Consider the following 20,309-nt stretch of genomic DNA (forward strand, 5'->3'; position numbering starts at 1 on the left):
AGCCTGGGCGACAGAGCGAGACTCCGTCTCAAAAAAAAAAAAAAAAAAGAAAACAGAGACAGGAAAACAGAGGTAGGAAAACCCACCTGTAGACAATGTTAGGACAGAATGCACAAGTCCCTAAGATCCTGAACTAAGATGCTGCAAGGCCTCCAGGAAAGGACCAATGTGAGAGACACTGAGACAACAGTTAGGGTGAGCCTGAAGGTGATCTGAACCGTAGTAACTGGAAAAACAAAAAACAAAAAACAAAAAAATTTCCAGAAGGGGCCAGAAAGCTGATAAATATGTAAATTTAGACAGGAAAGGAATGTGCAGAGAACCATAAACAACTCTCAATTATGCATGGAAGGCTTTTTCCACCTAACAGTTTCCATCTTCCCTAGTATCCTACACCTCAATCTCTTCCTCAGGCATTCTAGGTTGCAGGGTTCTCCAACCCTTCCTGGAGTACTCTTGAAATAGAATTAACAAATAGGAAAATACAGTACTGCTGAGAAGTACATTATAAATAAAACTGCATTATCTAGACCCTTATGCGGGGGAAATGTTACACCAGCACCCAAACTGGAATAAAGTAGAAGAAAGAAGGAATCACTAATTCCTTCCCCATCCCATTTTGCCATGAGCCCTTTAGGTGGTACCCATGCCACTCCTCCCCAACTTTTCACCCTCAGTGTCAGTGCAAGAGTGGAGAGTTGAAATGTAGTTGTTTCACTGAAAGCCTACTGCAGAAGCTTTTGGAATTAGTAGCAGTTTCTAACTCTCCAATCTGCATTAGACAACAGAGGAACTAGCTGGTTTCCCAGCACTTTCTTTAAGAGGTATAAAGCATTACTTCAGAGTTCACTTACCACAGTGAGTAAAACCAATCAGATATCTCTTTAGATTTAGATGAAAGGAGGATTTCCTTTCCTTCTGGATTAAAAGTCCCCGATCTACCAAGCCCACAAACCATAAACGCAACCACAAAAATCAATGGCAGTAAGAGTCTCAAGGATTCTGAAAACAGTACAACCAGACACTTGATATTGGCACCAGAAAGTTTACAGCCCAATCTCAGATGGTTTTAATATTTGTATCATTGGACTCTATCATGAGTTAACATCTAATTAAATAATGGGGCAAGAATTGAAGTCAGACTATTAAAAAATCTAGCTCAGCAATTTATTGGTGACCTTAGGTAAGTTCCTAAACCTCGGTTTCCAATTCTTCACCTGAAAAATGGAGATAACCTCACAATACTGCCCAGCAAGATGGTGAAAATTACAGCTTACCGGCAGGGCACGGTAGCTCACACCTGTAATCCCAGCACTTTGGGAGGCCAAGGCGGGCGGATCACGAGGTCAGGAGATGGAGACCATTCTGCCTAACACAGTGAAACCCTGTCTCTATTAAAAATACAAAAAACTAGCTGGGCGTGGTGGCGGGCGCCTGTAGTCCCAGCTACTCACGAGGCTAAGGCAAGAGAACGGCGTGAACCCGGGAGGCGGAGCTTGCAGTGAGTCGAGATCATGCCACTGTACTCCAGCCAGGGCGACAGAGCAAGACTCTGTCTTAAAAAAAAGAAAGAGAGAAAGAAAGAAAACTACAGCTTATGGCAGCAGCCTGGGAATATGTGGCTTATGATGTAACTATTAGCGATTGCTGAAAATATATCTCAATAAGAAAACAGTAAATCTTTTGGCTAAGCCATAGCTTTTGATACAAATAAAGCTAAATGTCTATTAGCTGTAATGGTGGAAACCACATTTTAGTTTATTGGAAGAGGTCCAGCACAATAGAGACAAAATGAGCTGGAATCCTAGTTCTGCCAGGATAACCTTGGCAACACTGGTTAACCTGCTGGACCCTCAATTTCCCATCTGGTTAAATATACCTAGCTAACAGACTTCTGTAAATTTAATGAGGTAATCTACAAAAGTTCCTAGTATTGCTATTTGTTAATTTTCCCAATAGTAAATTAAGGATAAAGATGAAAATCAAAATCAGCTATGAAATCCTCATTCCTCATATTTACAGAGAAGGTTTCATTCTACAAATGTTTATTGCAAACCTACTGTGTGTTCTTGACACAGGGGATCAAGTGATGAACAAGACAGACAAGATCTCTGCGTTCCTGGTACTTACATCCTAATGAGGGAAGACAGATAACACAATAATCCAAGGAGACAATTTCAGGGAGAAATTTAAGTTCTATGAGCAACAGCAAACAGGTGACGTGGCTTGGCTAGACGGGAGGGTCATTTAGCTTGGATGCATACAAGCCCAGGCCTGCCTGACTGATCTCCTTTAGCCAGGAGGACCTCACCTTGTATGATACTTGCGGGGTACAGTGTAGATGATGAGAAACCAGGCCTTCGCTTTCACCTATCTGTGGAAGTATCTCTTTTGCAGCTGTAGTTTAAAACATTTCTAAATGCCCTCATCCCAATACTCAAACTCTGAGGGTCAGAGCAACCCCGAAGGGTCTCAAGCACCTCTGCGCAGTACGCAGACACATGGAAACCGACAACTTCACAGTCCCTTCAGCTCCAAGAGTCCCGTCTGAGGAGACTGGTGGCTTGTGAGATGGAGAAGGACAAGCACAAGTGTGCAGGAGGCAGCAAGCAAGTTGCGTTGCCGAAGGAGGGGCGGCGCGCCCGGGCTTAAGAAGTATCTGGACGACCTACGACAGTGCTCATCAGCGACTCCAGAGGCTAGGAACGCTCCCCGGGAAGCTGGGCAGTGCTAAGGGGCTGCCTGGGAGTATCTGGCTTATGATGACAGTACTTAAAGAATTTACCTGACCATGGAATAAACAGAGACAGAGATAGGAAAACCCAACTGCAGACAATGTTCAGAAAGAGTACATTAAGTCCCAAAGACCCTGAACTAAGATTCTGCTGCAGGGCCTCCGGGAAAGGACCAATGTGAAAGACACTGAGATAAGAGTTAGGGTGAGCCTAAAGGTGATCTGACCAGTAGTAATTGGAAAGTCAAAAGAAAAAAATTTCCAGAAGGGGCCAGAAAGCTGATGAATACGTAAATTTAGAAAGGAAAGGAACGTGCCCTGGGCCTCCAGCCCGGCACGGGGGATCTGGGCAAGCCGCGGTTGGGAAGGCGGGCGAGCGGAGCGCCTGCCCCGAGAGCGTTGTCTCAGTCTCACCGGCGCGCCCCATCCCGCGGATGTGGTAAAGCGTCGCGCTCCGCCCAATTAACCAGGCTTCCTGAGCCTCCAGCCCCGGCGCAGAGCCTCCCTGCTGCCCAGGACAGCTCCGCGCGCCGCGTCCTCCCGCACCTGCGCTCCAGCCCCTGCGCTCGGTTCCTCCTGGCGGTCAATCCTCTGAGTCGTCCCTCGAGGGACGGAGCCCTAGGGTGGGTGAGACCCGGGTCCTCCCTCCCCGGGAGCTTCAGCCGGCACCGAGGGCGAGCTCCCAGGCTTCGGTCTGCCCCAGGGCCGGATCCTCCCCGGCCGACACGGGCAGACCCCGGTTCTGCAGAGACCCGCGACGCCCCCCAAACCGCAGCCCTTCGGAGCCCGCGCCGCCGCCTGGCCCCCCGACACCTCGGCCCCATTTAGGCAGGCGCCCCGCCACTCACCTGAGCGCTGTGCAGCCGGAGACACTCCCTAGTTCCCCGGTGCAGGGCTCGGGGGTTAGCGCACAGACCCGGGAGAAGGCAACCCGGCTTCTCCGGTCTCCCCGCAACGTGCAGCTGACAGCTCTCGCACCGGCCGCAGGAGTCGGGGGCGGGGATGGCCACTCGCTGACAGACGGGGCCGGAGCCGCGCTGCGCACCGGCCGCGTCGCGCTCTAGTCCCTTCTCCCGGGCCGGCTGGCGGGCGCCACCAGCACGCGGCCAGTTCTGAGTACTTTGCCCAGAACTTCTCTGCGCGCGCCGCCCGGCGATTAGCCAGAGGAGCGGCGCAGGGGCGGGAGCGCAGGGGAGGGGCCTGCGAGGCCCGGGGGCGGGGCCCCGAGGGGGCGGGAGGGCAGCAGAGTGACGCACGTTTCCACCAATCATAAGTCGCCTTTGGGGAAGGAGGTGGGGCGATGCCCTCGGAAGAAGCCCGCGGATTCCATGACGCAGCCAGGGGACTAGGGATCCCGGATTTCGGACGGGTTGGGAGGGCGGCGGTAGGCGAGTGCTGCGGCGTGGCACGGAGTGGGGCTCCCGGCGGTCCAGCTCGGTGCCTGCTAGCTGTAGGCGTTCGGTAAATGTTCCTCGAGTGGCTCTTCCTGGCCAGGGAAGGAGGAAGAAGTGAAGGCAGAGTGGGAGGGGCAGGTTTACGAAGAAGGCTCCAGGGGACCCTTGCGTTCGCACAGGCTAGGAGAACTCTACCTCCCGAGGAAGTCAGACTGAGGCAGAGGAGTCGAAAACGGAGGAAATACGTGGGGAGGCAGCACTCTAGGCACGAGATGACAAAGGACAGTATCATTGTGAGACCCGGGGCTCGGAGACCGTGACCCTACCTCCAGAGGCAGCCGTGCAGATACGTGCCGGAGTGATTTTGTTCTCTGCAGTTTATGTGCAAGGGGGTAGGGGGTCGGGAGAGCACCGTCGTTACTATTAAATCTCCCTGAAAGACGGGAAAGTCCACCCGACTTGACTTCCCAGTAGCCCAATGGCCGCCTTTGATCCTAGCATGAATGCAAGCAGCTGATGATTTGGGGTCAGTTTGCAGACTGCAAATGTGTCGAGTGCCGCAGGTGGCGGGTGGGAAGGGCATGAGCATTTACTGAGCACCTATTATGTGCCAGGAGCAGTTGCGAGCTTGCAACTGTGAGAAAGGCGTACCAGGCTCCTGTACTCACGGGTCTTGCATTTTTGTGGAAAGGCAGACAATAAAGAAGAGAATATACATATCCATGCACAAAATAAAAGGCTGACGGACTGCTGGTACTGAGAGGAGAGCCAAGCCCAGCTTTCGAAAGTGGTATAGTGCGTGATGGCGCGCTCACCCTGAGGGGCCTCTAGGCGCGGGTGGCTTTTACCCAGATTCCTGAGCATGGGAAAGGAGCTGCCACACCCAGTCTCGCAAAGAGCGTTCCAGGCGAAGGGAATAGCAAAGACAAGGTATTTAGCCTCCCTGAAGACCCAACTGACCGACCTCACCCAGCTGGGCACCGCGCGTGGCTCGCTGGGCTCGGCGCCTGGCACAAAGGGCTCCACAGTGTTAAATCCCCCTACCAACCACCACCTGAGGCGCTCGTCGCATCTCCAGTCTCCAAACTGACCCCAATTCAAGGTTTCTGAGACTCTTTCCGGAGCTATTCTGTTCACATTTCATTCACCACGTTCAGATCTCCGCTTTCTGGAACCATCCCCCTCGCGAAATGTCTGGGACTGTCTATTTCGGATCTGGCAGGCGGCAGGCGAGGGCGGGAGGCGCCAGAGATGCTGCCGAGCAAACCGACTGTCATGCCGCCTGCGTCGGCACACGGAAAAGCTTATTGGAGAAGATTTCAAATCGAATGACTCCGCGGTTCCTAAACAACCTCGCAAAGCCCGACCAGCGCCAGGTGGCTCGATGGGTAGTGGAAGGACGTGTCTGGCAGGCGCGCGGACAGTCCAAGGAGGCACCTTGCCCACGCCCAGCCCCGCTGCCGGAGCAGCTTAGACTGGGTTTTCCCAAACCTCCTTCCATTTTTCTATAATTCCTCTCTGAGAGAGGCTTGCTCTGCCCTCCTCCTGCCAGTCCCCTTCCTCGTTCAAGCTATTTCTTTTTCTTTTGCTCTCCACCTTCAGCCTCTCCGCCTGTTTCTTTAGCATTGGTTTTTCTGTAGGAGACCAACCTTCAATCTGAAAGGAAGTTATTTGCATAGGGCTTTGTTGTTTACACTAGCATCCCGTTCTGGGCTTTTTCATTAATGTCTTCCAAATCAAATCATAATAGAGTGTACAGTCTCTCTCTTTGTGTGTGTGTGTGTGTGTGTGTGTGTGTGTGTGTGTGTATACTTGAGGCGTTAATTGGACAGGATGAGAGAATTATTCACATTGTGCCTTGTCCCCAAGTAAAGGAGGAATTGTACTGTGGCTTTTCATAGTTTCATTTCCTCTTCTACTCCTAAATAAGCTTCCAGGCTCTCCAGCTCCTAAAATCTAAAGGAAAAAAAAAAAAGTTGAAACCCACGCGGAGCTAATTATTCTTGAAAAAGCTTGTTAATGTTCTAAAATTAGCTTTCTTCTCAGAGTCTTATTTTAAAATAACGATTTGAATGTCTAATAAAGATCAGTGGTTCCATATTAAGAGTTCCTAGAGACCCTCTTCTTTGAACTGTTGAACAAATACTTTTTCTCTTTGGAGACACGCCCACCACAGTGGGAATTTTTCACATTTGGCACAGTGGTCTTAGCTTCTGAAATCGGTAATAGGTAAGCGGGTGCTACCTGAGTTTGCATGTTTTGATAGTAAAGGAAACTGAGGACCTCTAGAATCAGACTACCTCAGTTCCTGTCTTATGATGACCACCTCATTCTGTGATCACCTTTCCTTGTCTGTAAAATGGAGATAATTAAGTACCTGCTGGACTACAGGAAGAGTTTGATCATCCATTTGCAAACAGTTCCTGCATACAGAGTTCTCAACCTCAACACTATTAACATTGTAGGTAAAGATAATTCTTTCCTGCTGGAGGTGAGGGGTGGGGAGGGGTGCTCTCTTGTGCATTTAGCAGCATATCTGGCCTCCACCTACTAGATTCAAGAAACACCCTGTCCTCCCCAGTTGTAACAACAAAAAATCTCCAGACTTTTGCCAGAAGTCCTCTGAAGGGCAAAATCCCCCCCCCCCCTCCATGAGAACCACTGGCATAACACATAGTAAGTGCCTACAGGAGGCGATGTAGGGAAATGCTTATGGATATGGGTTTCTAAGGTGTCAACCTCAGGCAAATTTTGTTTCCTTAAGCCTCATCTGTAAAATGGGAATGATAATAATGCTAACTTCTTAAAGTTGTCTACATCTGTAAAATGGGAATGATAATAATGCTAACTTCTTAAAGTTGTCTAAGGATTAAATACAATTGTGAATGTAAAAGCAATTTGCACAGTGCCTGGCACATGGTAAACTCAACATATGAGCTTCTGGTCTCATTTGTTTCCTGTGAAGAGAAGGCATTGGGCTAAATTGGGGATGACACATCTTGACTTATTTGCTGCCACTTTCCTCCTGCCTTGTATCAGGCAAGGCTGCCTTTTCCGCTGAGTCCAAATAGAGCCTCAGAATCCTTCTCAACACTGCAAGAAGCTGCCACTGATAGGCCAAGATCAGTATCTAAGATAATGCTGAATTGCTATTCTGGGGCTAGATGAACTTTAAGATCCCTAATAGCTTCAGTTTTCTGAGACGATTACAAGTGAGGAGGAACTATTGTTTATCACTTCATCAACTTCTTTTATGAAGGGGTGGTGGAGCAAGGCCCAGAAAGTTCCCAGTGTCTTGACCATAATCATACAGCCTATGAATGGTCAGAGGCTAAGTCTCCAACCCTCTTAAACGGCCATCTTTTTGCCACATCTACCGCCTATGGAAAGTGGGAAAAACACTTGTCTAAATCTGAGTTGCCATCTTCTCCAACCTGTACAGCCCTACTCATCTTCTTCCTCCTTCACTTTCATCTGAAAAATGAATCAAAGTATTTAGTTGCATATGAACACCTTGTAAGCATTCTTTTACAACTGTTAGTATAATTCTTGACAAGGATTGTTCAAAAATTCACCAATTCCTTTATTAGATTGCCTGCTTTGTATAAGGGATCATTCTTAGCAAGCACTTCAAAGTGAATAAAAATGAATCAGTGAGTGTCCCTTCAGTGCTTTTATAGTTTTCTATATTGGGCAGATCAGATGTGGACATAAATAACTACAACACAAGCTAAAAAATGGAAAATGTCCTGAGAGGTACCAAAAATGTGTTCAGAGAAGAGAGAAATTATTTTGGGAATTAGGAGCTAGAGCCATTTCCTGCATGTCTTTGTTAACATTTTTAACTTTTGGAAAAAAAAATTCTTATTTATTACAGTAAAGTTATCCTTGTAGAGGAAGTTGCAACATTGTTAGTTTTCCTGGTTCAGATACATTTCCTGCTTAGTTTAAGTCAACATGATCAGTGCAACTAAAAGTCACAGATTATTCTAATTCTAAATTGGTTTTCATCAGCTGTTTACAATTTCTGGGATTTCTGGGCTATTCTAGAGGAGGCTTGCTCACCTTTAGTTTCCTTTCTTTTTTTTTTTTTTTTTTGAGACAAGATCTCACTGTTGCCCAGGCTGGAGTGTGGTGGTGGTGTTCCCAGGCCCAACTAAGTGTTGGGCTGCTGTTTCTCGTGGCCCAATAGTGAGATGCAGATGAACTCAGGATGAAGAGAGTTTTTATTTTTGCAACTGGTTACAGGGAGAAGGCTTGGAAATCATCGCCAGACCAACTCCAGATTACAAAGTTTTCCAGAGCTTATCTACTTTCTAAGTTATATGTCTACATGTAAGTGTACATTCATCTAAGACATAAGTAATTAACTTCTTTTAATCTATAACTAAAGTCTGAGTCCTGAAGACCTTCCTCTGGAGCATAAGTAAATTTACTTAATCTGAATGGGTCCAGGTGCTGGAATGATTACCCTTATCTTGTCTCCTGCTAAATCATGGAGGTTTGGTGAGTTCCTTCCAACCCCCACAATAAGCTTGTTTGTGGAAGCCTGGGGGGTTTCTTCAGACCCACAATAAAACTTGTTTAATCCTAAATGAGTGCTGTTAAGAATTCCTTCATTATTTTGTCATGCTTTAAGACCGAAGAAAGGCCTAGGCAAAACTCCTGGTGGGCTTTTCTTACACTGGCTTTTAATATTGAACTTATCCACTCAGTCGGTACTGACACAGTTGTTATGGAGGCCTGCATGAGTGAGACCTGGCCTGCCACAGTGTGATCTCAGTTTGCCGCAACCTCTGACTCCTGGGTTCAAGTGATTCTCATGCCTCAGCCTCCCTAGTAGCTGGCACTATGGGTATATACCACCACTAACCACACCTGGCTAACTTTTGTATTTTTTGTGGAGATGGGGTTTCGCCATGTTGCCCAGGCTAGTCTCAAACTCCATGGCTCAAGCAATCTGCCCGCCTTGCCTTCCCAAAGTGCTGGGATTACAGGCATGAGCTACTGCCCCCAGCCCTCCTTTAGTTTCAACAGACTAGCTTTCTTCCAAGCATTTGACATAATCAGGTTTTTTAGCATGTTATACTGTGGCGCGTAGGCTACTTGTAAAAAGGAATGTAACACGGGCTTAGGGACACCAATGTCATACACTTTATTAAACCATGAAACAATATTCCCTTCAGGACTGAACTACCTCAGAAGTTGGGGTGAGCATTTAATTATCCTTTAGTTTCTGTCTCTGTAGCACATAGACATCCTATATTATTATCTGCTGTATATCCTAAGTGTAATAATAGTAGCCCATGAGTTTTAAGCATTTATGTGCCAGGCACTGCCAAACTGGGCTGCCAATTGCCATTGCTCCTGCCACCATTAGGAGGCCGCCTATCAAATCGGAAAGATTTGGCAGAATTTCCAGAACCCTACTCCTTCTGTTACAAGCCACACCAGCAAAAAGTATGCCTTGAATCCTGCTTCTTCCCTTATTACCTCTTTCCCGAATTCATGTCTTACGTAAGTGCATTGGGTTAGTACCTTCTAAACCACATCTGCAAATCTAACTGCAGGGGATTTGCAATGCAATTTTCTCTCTCTGGCCTCTCCACTATAGAAAAGCACATTAGAAGGAAATTGGGTTAGAATTTGAGTGATCCAAGCCCCAGCATTCACCATCTTTTCCTCCAAATCTCCAACAAATATGTTGGCAGAAAAAGTTTTATATGTTATGCTTTGTGGTATGTTTCCTTTTTTATTGAGTAACCCAGAAAACCTTTGTGAATTCCTCCTCATTTCCCATCTCCATATCAACTAACATCACCACTGTAGTATAAACCACCATCATTTCTTGCCTGGAAAATTACAACAGACCAGGAGCCACCATTGCTCTTACTATAATCCCTTCTCCACTCTGAAGCCAGAGTTTTTTGTTGTTGTTGTTGTTGTTTTTTTTTTTTTTTTTTTTTTTTTTTTTTTTTTTTTTTTTTTTTTGAAGCTGGGTCTCACTCCACCTCCCAAGCTGGAGTGAAGTGGCAGGCAGAATCATGGCTCACTGCAGCCTCAAACTCCTAGGCTCAAGCAATACTCATGCCTCAGCCTCCCGAGTGTCTGAGACTACAGGCACACACCACCATGCCCAGCTTATCTTTGCATTTTTTGCTAGAGATGGGGTTTCGCCATGTTGCTTAGGCTGGTCTCAAACTCCAGGGCTCAAGCTGTCAGCCCACATCAGCCTCCCAAGATGCTGGGATTACAGATAATAAGCCACCATGCCTGGCCCAGAGTGATTTTTTTTTTAACCCAAATCTGATCATGAACATCCTCCACAGTCTCCCATTGCTCTTAGCATAAAGACTAAACTACTTACATGGTTTTCAACGTTCCATGTGGTCTGACATCCAACCAGCTTCATCCTGTGTCAACTTGCCCCTTCTTCCTTTCCCTTTCTCCACATTGATCTGCTTCCAGGACTTTGTTCCTTCCTGGCATGAGGCACTTGGACAGACGTTTCCCACTCTCTGCTGGAATATGCTGTTTCTTTCTCTCCATTTAGTTAATGCAGACTTCCCTCAGAGCTCCTTCAGTCATCTGTTCCTCAGGGAAGTCCTCCTTGATGTTCACAATCAGGTCAACTCAGCCTATCATTGCTCTGGTTGAAACTAAGTTGTGTGTTTTTTTAGAGTGGTGTGGAGGAGTTGTTTGTTTTGGTAGCACCTATCACCGTTGAAATTATGTTTATTTTTTGTGATTTTTCTGATTAATTTCTGTCTTCTAGCTGGATTGTAGGCTCCACAAGTCAAAGATCATGTATATGTTTAGTCTTCTGCCAACCTAAATAACAAACAGAGAGAGGCTCTCTAAAAGAAAATGATATTTATTCGTGGACAGGGCATTCCAGTGGGACTATGTGTGCCATAGTCACCTATATGTGTATTCAGGGAGGTAAAGGCTTTTAAGGGAAAAGTGAAGAGAATTACATTAGTTGTTTCTGAGATAATTATCCTTGGCTTCAAGGATCAATAACAAAGGTGGCGCCAGTTTGAGGTTGGACAGGCAGTTGCTGGGTAGACGCCCTTGCAGAAGTATTTTTTTGTGCAAGGTTGTGGTTTCTGCAGTCTTTGGGGATAGTTCTGGGTATCAAGCATACAAGCCTGGGAACTCTCCCTTCATGGCTTTCCCCACCTCTATTTGTCAGAGTTTTTAACACAAATTACTCCATTTTGATTCTGACAACTTTCACACTCTCAGTGCCTGTCTCAATACCTAGCACCTAGTAAGCATTCAAATATTCGTTGAATAAACAGAATCCCAAAGAATAAACTTGAATGGTGGCTGGAGCTGGGGAGATGGGAGGGGGATGCCCACCCCAGGCCCAGTGAGCAGAGATGTTATTGGAGATAACATGCTCGTGCTAAGGTCATAGAGATGATTTTGTAGCAACTTGACAACAGAAAGATGCTGCCTCCTTTAAAGTGGCTCTTTTGCCATGGTCATAAGTTAACTGATTTTTATTTTATCCCTTCCCTCTTCAATATATTTCCCTATTCCTTAAAATGTCCACATCAACTCTGCCAAATGTATCAAAAGAAATGGCAGAAGTAGGCTTAGTTTGGCTGCCTCCGTCCTGCCATAGCCGGATTCACATAGACCTTTCCCATTTACAGAAATGAAAACTAGGAATCCTCCGTGTCTGTGTATAGTGTTACCTTTACTTGAAGTACATTCTTCACCTTTGTGTTAGCCTCTTCTCAACTCCACAACACTGTGGAGCATGATATTCCCGTTGCTGTGGAGTAGTAGGGAATTGTGTGTAAGTCATTTCACGATAACTCTTGAGAGTATTTCACGAAGGTGAAAATTGTGTTTTCACATTATGTTGTAGTATCTCATGTGACTTAAGATGCCTCATATTATATTTATTATATATTTATTTGGGTGCCCATTTTATATTTCTTTCTAAATTATAAGCTCTTTTTCTTATTCTTCTTGGGTGTCCTCTCTTCACATAGCACATAAAAGACATTCATATATTGCTGGTTAAACAACACTGTGGAGATATGAAAAGGCTAGCACAAAGGTGAAAAACTTTTTTCAACCTGTGGTTTCATCAAAAGAAAGTGCCCTATTCCCTGATGCTTATTTCTTACACACAACTCCCTACTGATCCACAGCAGTTGGAATATCACACTCAGATGAAATTAGTACTTCAGGGAGGAAACTCTGACTATCTTGCTCTTACTCTTACAGACTGTTAAGATAATAAACTGAATTCCTGGAACCAAAAATAAACTTGTCTATGAAGAGTATATGCTTAGAATTAGACATATCAATACCTATATAATTCTTTTTTTTTTTTCCTTCCTCAAAGTGAGTGCAACTTGCTGGGACTATGAGATGGGGAAGAAAGTCTGATGATTCCAAAAGAATGATCTTTCAGTGTTTGCTTTACCCCAGTATTTCTTGCAAAAGCAACTGTACAAAATAACATCAAAAGAATAGCAAAAACAAAAAATAATAGAAGTTAGACAAGCATGGTGGCACATACCTGTAGTCCCAACTACTTGGGAGTCTGAGTGAGGTAGGAGGAGCACTTGAGCCTAGAAGCTCAAGGCTATAGTGGGCTATGATCATGCCTGTGAAAAGTCACTACACACAAGCCTGGGCATTATAAAAAGACCCTGTCTCTAAAATAATATTAATAATAATAGTAATAGAAGTTAAAGAAAATGAATAAAATCGCCTATAATGCTACCTAAAAAAAAAAAAAAAGCTGTTTTTATTGTTCAATGTTTCCTTGTAATATTTTTTCACATAGTTGTATTTTTAGGGTAAATACACACTTAAGTTATATTTTTGATTTAATATTATGTGTGTTTTCCTAATTGTTATGTCATGATTATCAACAAAATATTATATATTCATTCAAATGATCATTATGAAGACTATAAAAAGCCCTGAAAAATATGTATAATATCAATTTAACTTATACCATAACAGAAATAACTGGTTTGAATACAAAAAAACTAGATTTAAGTACTACTTTTTCAATTTAGTAGTTCTTTCATCTTGGGCAAGTAATTTAACCCTTCTCAATTTTTGCCTCTTCATTTTAAAAATGAAGTTCCTAATAGCTGCCTCGTAGTTGATTACAGGGATTGAAAGCAATAACGTAATCAGCTGAGATAGGTCCTTAAGGAAAGGAAGATATTTATAAAAATTTATTTTTTAGTAATTTCATTTTTAATAAACCTTCCTTTCACAAAGAAACCTAACTGATCTCTCTTTCAATCATGTCATAATGAAGTACCTATTTGCCCACTAGTTCCTTCTTAGGGAAATTTCTAGAGTGGATTTACTGGATTAAAAGATGTGCCATGAATATGGCTCTGAAAATTGCTTTCCTCAAGCCTGTGCTAGCTGGTGTTGCTGTGGCGATGCTGGAGCCTGTCGCTCTCACCCCATCCTCTCCCACATTATAGAGCCACATTTCTAAGGGAAGTGGACAATAAGTATACATTGAACAAATAAGAGTCAGAAAGACTGCTTGTTTATCCAGTAAGCTGAACCATGTATCCCTTGAATAGGATCGTACCTGGGCAACCTCTTCCCAACTAAGAGAAATAGAAAATCCTAATAGCTCGATACGATGAAGGAGCCTGAGCTCTGGGAGGCTGAACATTCTTCGCTGGATTGACCATTTGTGTTTAGCTGAAGGCTAGCTAGTGTGTGCTTGAACCACAAGCAACTGTCACTTTAAGGAGCTTGAAACCAGGGGAGTACCTCACGTGGGTACTCTTCTTACCGGAGGAAGCAGACCAAAAAGACCTCAACTTTACAAGTTCTGTCCTGATCACTCCCAGAGACTCAATCTGTCATGGTGGGCATTCACTTGTCAGTGACTGCTGTAAACATGAATGGGTTTATGCCCCAATTCTGGACAACAAGACAGGAAGATAGCTCTGCTCAGAGCTTTGGAATAACTTGTGTCCTGAATAACATGAACTCAGAACAATGTTGGTATGAAACAACTTACATAACACCAGCATTATGTTGTAGTACCTCATGTGACTTAAGATGCCTCATATGATATTTATTATATATTTATTTGGGTAAACAATTATATACTTATTTATATTAGGGAATATAAATGTGGGAATTTATATTCCCTTCTGAATTGTAAGCTTTTTCTTATCCTTCTTGGATGTCCTCCATTCACATAGCACACAAAAGACATTCCATAAACTGTTGGTTAAACAAATACGTAAATACGTTTTGTTCAAAAACTACAATCTAGGCCAGGTGCAGTGGAGTGGCTCACACCTGTAATCCCAGCACTTTGGAAGGCCAAAGCAGGAGGACTGCTTGAGTCCAGGAGTTTCAGATTAGCCTAGGCAACATAGCAAGAGCCTCTTCTCTATGAAACAATAACAACAACAAAACACTACAATCTAAATCTACTTAACAAGGTAGTGGAATTATATTTTAATTGTCTGCTAGGATACTTCAGCTCCAAATAAGAGAAATTCAATTAAAGATCACTTAAACAAGATGTATTATCACACAGCAAAAAGTCTGGAGATACGGTGACTTCGGCCTGGGTTCATTCAGTAGTTCAAACATGTCAGTAAAAGATTTCCTCCTCAGCCTGGATGTACATAGCAGTTATCAATATCATGTCCAGAAATACTCATGTCCAGAGGCAGAAAAGAATATACCTTCCTTGAGCACATTCTATAAGTATGAAAACCTCTCCCAGAAGCCCCCAGCTGAGTTACCTTTGTGTATCATTGGTCAGAAATGGTGCCCATGCGCATCCATACTGAAAGCAGTCATTAGACAAGACACAATTTCTGCCATGACTGATTTAGACCATAGGGTTCATACCTGAAAAACAAAACAAAAAACTGGAGTTCAATTAGTAAATGTAGAAGGAAGGCAGGTGTGCAGCATAAACCACACAGTTTGCACAGACACTTCACGCCACTCTTATGAGTTAAGGAATTGTGGGAACCCTCCCTACATCTAGGTTCCCAGAGGCCAGTTAAGGGCCAGCCTTGCAAGCAGGCCTTTCTAAGGAAGCAGTCTTAGGCCTGCCATTCATTTTTTTTCTGCACATTTCTACATTTGAAGTGTGGCTTGTCCACAAGTCAAGCCCCATGAGCCCCACTGAAGAAGGAAAGAACTTCATTCTTTCCTTCTCAAGAGCAGGCTGAGCAAGTGCATTTTCAAGTATTTTTTCATGGTCTTGGCTGTGTATTCTTGGCAAGACCCATATGGCTTCTTTTAGGAAATGAAATGACGTTTCATTAGGAAATGCAGGTTCGAATGAGGGAACTGGTGTGGAAACCTTTCTAGGGCTGCTCAAAGGGTGCTAAGCCGTGTCAGTGAGGCCTCAACCCATTGTGACTGATACAGCAAGGGGGAAATGGGAAATGGATATCTCACGAATACAGCCAAGAGTGTTGCTCTATCTCCTTTTAATCTTAAATAGAAAGTAAAACGTGTGGGAAGACAGGTATCAAAGCAGTCCTTCCTGCCCTTTCCAACTCTCTAATTCCCGTGTGTGACATTCCTGCCCTTCCCTCACATAAGCTTAGAACATTTGTTCTGAATCTTCCCTTCTCCTGCTGGTCTCTTCCCATTTTCTATCAATTTTTCATACAAGGTGGCTCTCGGGTATGTTGTTTCTTCTTCATATGCCCAGTCACCTCTCCAGGACAATCCCCCAACCTCTGTACAGATATCCATTCTGGTCCCCCTACTTCCACTCACATCTCACATCTGCTGGGCTCAGAAGTTCCAGGGTGCTCGTCTTCACTTATAATTTTCATCACATAATTCTACTCCTTGAGATATGGCACTCAAAGGCCCTTTGAGCTAATCTTCACGCTACCTCTTCAAACTCATAACTTATTACTTTTAAAAAGGCATTTGGCTCTCTCTGTAAGGCCTTATTTATTTCCCCTAACACTAGGTTTTGATGGAAATCCATCAAGATGGTGTCATACTCATCCCTGCCTTTTTACCTCCTAAAAATGCTGACTATAGTTGAAATGTTAACCTTTCACGTATAATTCAGGGTCACTATTTCTTACATTAATTATTAAAGTAAGATAATGATGACTTCAAGAATTGAAATATTTGAAGTCATTTGTCCTACCACAAACCAACTTCTGATACTTTCTGAGTGCTTATGTATTAAGAAAATAATAAAGATTTGCTGAGCCTTTCCCATGTTCTGGGCACGATTCTAAGTGCTTAAGCCTCATTTAATCCTAACAATTTCATGAGGTAATTACCATTATCAACTCAGTTTTAGAGATGAGAAAACTGAGGTGGAAAAGGTAGGAACACCACAAATGTGCATAACAGCATTGCTTGTAACAGCAAAAAAGTGGGAACACCTCACGTGTACATCAAGTGAAGAATGAATAAATACAATTTGGCATATCCATAAAATGGAACATTATGCATAAATACTATTCCATAAAATATAGCCATAAAATGGAATGAAGTACTGATACATGCTACAACATGGATGAACCTTAAAACTTTGTGCCAAGTGAAAGAAGCCAGATACATAAGACCACATACTGTATGATTTCATTTTTAGAAAATGTCCAGAATAAATAAATCCATAGGGATAACTGGAGATTTGTGACTGTGTGGGGCTAAGAATAGGGGAAACTGCATAGTGGGTTCAGGGTTTTACTTTGGAATGACAGCAATGTTTAAGAATTAGATAGAGGTGGTCACTGCACAACATTGAATGTTCTAAAAGCCACTGAACTGTACACTTTAAAATGGTTAATTTATTTTTTTGTTTTGTTTTGGTTTTTTGTTTTTTTGAGACGGAGTCTCACTCTGTCACCCAGGCTGGAGTGCAGTGGCACTATCTTGACTCACCGCAACCTCCGCCTCCTGGGTTCAAGCGATTCTCCTGCCTCACCCTCCCGAGTAGCTGGGACTACAGGCATGTGCCACCACGCCCAGCTAATTTTTGTATTTTTAGTAGAGACAGGGTTTCACCTTGTTGGCCAGGCTGATCTCCAACTCCTGACCTCAGGCAATCCACCTGCCTCGGCCTCCCAAAGTGCTGGGATTACAGGCATGAGCCACCGTGCCCGGCCTAATTTTTTAAATTTTACTTTAACTTATTATTCATTTTTCTTTTGAAAAATTGTAGATTTAGAAGGTACATGTGCAGGTTTATTACATGGATATATCACATGGAGATATGGTGAGGTCTGGGCTTCTAGCATACCCATCACCCAAACAGTGAACTTTGTACCCAACAGGTAATTTTTCAACCCTTGCCCCCTTGCCACCCTCTTGCCTTTTGGAATCCCCAGTGTCCATTATATCCACCTTTATGTCCATGTGTACCCATTGTTTAGCTCCCATGTAAGCGAGGCCATGCAGTATTTGATTTTCTGTTTTCTGAGTTTGTTCACTTAGGAAAATGGCCTCCAGCTTCATCCGTGTTGCTGCAAAATACATGATTTCATTCTTTTCTTATGGCAGGTTAGTATTCTGTGGTGTACATGTACCAGTACCACATTTTCTCTATCCAATTATTTAATTGATTGAAAGTCATAAGAAAAGGAGAAAGGATTCAACATTAAAAATGCTGCCAAGAGAATCAGTTCATAAGTGAAAGCACATTATTTTCTCAAGGAAGGCACTGATGTCCACCTACAACAATTTTAGTGGAGGCTGAAGTCAGATTTTTTTCCCCCATAAAATAAGAATAAATGTGCTCTAGGTGAGGACCAAAGCAGCAACGCTTTTGAGGAAATAATATGAACTTTTTGACATTCTTTCTGACTGTTAAGAAGTATTTTGTGTTTAATTTCTTCTTTTTTCCACACAAGATTTTAATTATTCTCCTAAAAATACATGAAAACATTGAAAATAAGTAAAAGTTTACAACTAGCAGCTTTATTATGTACTCTTGCGCAATAAGGATTTCATAAAATTTCATTAGATTATGGCTGTCCTCTGGAAGTTGTGATTAAAAGAATGTCCAACATCGTTTTTAAAATATAGCAAAATTCTGCATTGAACCATGTGTAAAAGCAAATTCTATCATCTAATAAAATATTAACACACATTTTCCCAAACAGGAAATTATGTTCCAGAATTATAAAAATGTGTGTTTTTAAAGAGCCAGAAATGACAGAAAATTAGAGTTAGGAAGCAAGGATACATAAGAAGCACCTATATGAATATGTTCGATTTTCTTAATATGTTATAATAAATCATGAAAATTAGAAAAAAATGGAAATAAAGTAAGCAAAAAGTTTTCAGTAAAGAAAAGAAATATTTGTGGATTGGATTTATTACAATTTTAAAATGGCATTCTTTGGAAAACAATGTTAATCAATTGACTTGGTGTTTGTATTATTTTTTAATTTATAGTTTCACTTTTAAATATTGCAGAACATGTTAATGATTGGTTTTTAAAAATTTTTGTATTTGGTTTCTTAAATTGTAACATCTGTGTATTTTCATCTAGTTATTTTCTTATATATTTTGAGAAAACTTTGTAAACTTGACCTTCACATTTTCATTTGACTTATTTTACTCTCAATCCTGTTTTCCCTATTAAGTACTTTAATGCTTTTTTTGTATCATGTATTCATCTCATTTGTATCATTATACATTTTACCCGGCTACATTTTAGCTCAGTTGTTAATGCCTTCAAATTGTTTAACTTTATTGAATTTATACTTTCTTACTTTGAACTGCTGAAGAGTTTTCAAATAATATATTCTGACACATAATTTAAGAATCAAATAATTTTATGAGGTGTTTTCCTACTCTCAGTCTTCAGAAAGATGTTTCTCCTTTTAGTTTTTTGCTTTTGTTTATATTTTCAATTTTCTGTCTTGTTTAATTAGTCCTTATATTGTTTGCTGTCTCATTTTTTTTAATAAGAAATCATGCTTACATATGAATTTCATGTTTTCATCTTACTTATATAAATTTCTGAGATACAGATGTAATTTTGTTACATAGATATATTGTGTAGTGGTAAAGTCAGGGCTTTTAGGGTATCTGTTATCAGAACGAAGTACAATTGTACCGATTAATTTCTCATCCTCCACTTAAGTCCCACTCCTCACCTTTCTGAGTCTAGTGTCTATCATTCCACACTCTATGTTCTTGTGTACACATTATTTAGCTTCCACTTATAGGTGAGAACATGTGGTATTTGTTTTCTGTTTCTGAGTTGTTTCACTTAAGATACTGGCCTCCAGTTTCATCTGAGCTGCCTTAAAAAGACATGATTTAATTCTCTGAAAAATGAATTATCAAATAAGAATTGAATTTCCTTTGGCTCTATTCTCTTTTTGATTGGGTTCTATGATGCACTTCAATAAAATAAAAACACAAGCTAACAGAAGAAGGGCAAGTCTAAAACCTAATTGCAAGTGCTTTTCTCAAATTTGACTGTGTAGGACCTAATGGATCTCTCCTTATCTATTAAACCCCACCCAGCCCCGGAATGTCTACTTGACAGTGTCTTCTCTGCTTATACAATGGTTAGATTCCAAAAGTGTTTATCAGTCTAAAATTATACAGTATCAGTAATTGCACATCTTCACATAGAGTTGATACATTTAAGTCACTTGTATAGATTTCCTCTTATCTATACCATTTTATAAACTGAAAGTTCTTAAGTATATTTCATACCTTGAAAAATAGAGTAAAAGTAGAATTTTAATATACAAAATACAAGGTTTCCAAATAATACCTTGTTTTTTGTTGTTGTTGTCATTGTTGTTGTTTTTTATTATACTTTATGTTCTAGGGTACATGTGCACAATGTGCACGTTTCTTACATATGTGTACACGTGCCATGTTGGTTTCCTGCACCCATCAACTCGTCATTTGCATTAGGAATTTCTCCTAATGCTATGCCTCCCCCAGTCCCTCACCCCCTGACAGGCCTCAGTCTGTGATGTTCCCCACCCTGTGTCCAAGTGTTCTCATTGTTCAGTTCCCACCTATGAGCGAGAACATGGGTGCTTGGTTTTCTGTCTTGTGATCGTCTGCTCAGAATGATGGTTTCCAGCTTCATCCATGCCCCTGTAAAGGACATGAACTCATCCTTTTTTATGCTGCATAGTATTCCATGGTGTATATGTGCCACATTTGCTTAATCCAGTCTATCA

Source organism: Mandrillus leucophaeus, unplaced genomic scaffold, assembly GCF_000951045.1.
Source record: "Mandrillus leucophaeus isolate KB7577 unplaced genomic scaffold, Mleu.le_1.0 Scaffold658, whole genome shotgun sequence".
In the NCBI taxonomy this organism is placed as follows: domain Eukaryota; kingdom Metazoa; phylum Chordata; class Mammalia; order Primates; family Cercopithecidae; genus Mandrillus; species Mandrillus leucophaeus.